A 760-nucleotide genomic window follows, 5' to 3' on the forward strand; every position below is an offset into this window, starting at 1 on the left:
CTGACCACACATGGATCGCGACATCTCTGACTACGTCAGTGACTGCGCAAAGTGTCAACAGGCCGCGAAGAACCCTCCACGTCTTCCGCCAGCTGCTTGGCCTCGACCCGAACGCCCTTGGCGCCGGGTGCATATCGACTACGCTGGCACAATTAGTGGAGTGACGTATCTCATCCTGATTGATGCCTTCTCCAAGTGGCCAGAAGTTGTGCCTGTCGTCCCACCAACGACAACCAACACTATACGGGCGTTGTCACAGCTCTTCAGCCAACGCGGCCTACCGGAGACTTTGGTATCCGAAAACGGATCACAATTCTGCTCAAGCTGTTTCCGAGAGTTCTGCCGGGAAAACGCCATCACGCACGTCCTTTCGCCTCCATACCACCCGCAGTCCAATGGGCAGGCGTAACGTTTAGTCGATACGTTCAAGTGGGCGCTGCTCAAGTCTCGAGGGGAATGGATGGACGTCGAAGTTCTCCAGAGATTTCTTTTGGTTTATCGGACCACTCCAAATGAATCTCTAGAAGATCGAAAATCACCCGCCGAAGCGCTCATTGGCCGGAAATTGCGAACTATCAATTCGGCCATGTGTCCGTTACCGATGGCTCTTTCCCAACCTGACGTGAACACGAAACCGGCCCAGTTCCAAGTAGGTGAAAGCGTTTTTGCCCGAGACTATCGACCAAGGCACGAACGCTGGATCGCGGGACACGTGTTACAAAAACGCGGCAGCGTAATGTACGACGTCTCTGTGGGCCAT

This window comes from Opisthorchis viverrini, assembly GCF_000715545.1.
Source record: "Opisthorchis viverrini unplaced genomic scaffold opera_v5_341, whole genome shotgun sequence".
Classification (NCBI taxonomy): Eukaryota; Metazoa; Platyhelminthes; class Trematoda; order Opisthorchiida; family Opisthorchiidae; genus Opisthorchis; species Opisthorchis viverrini.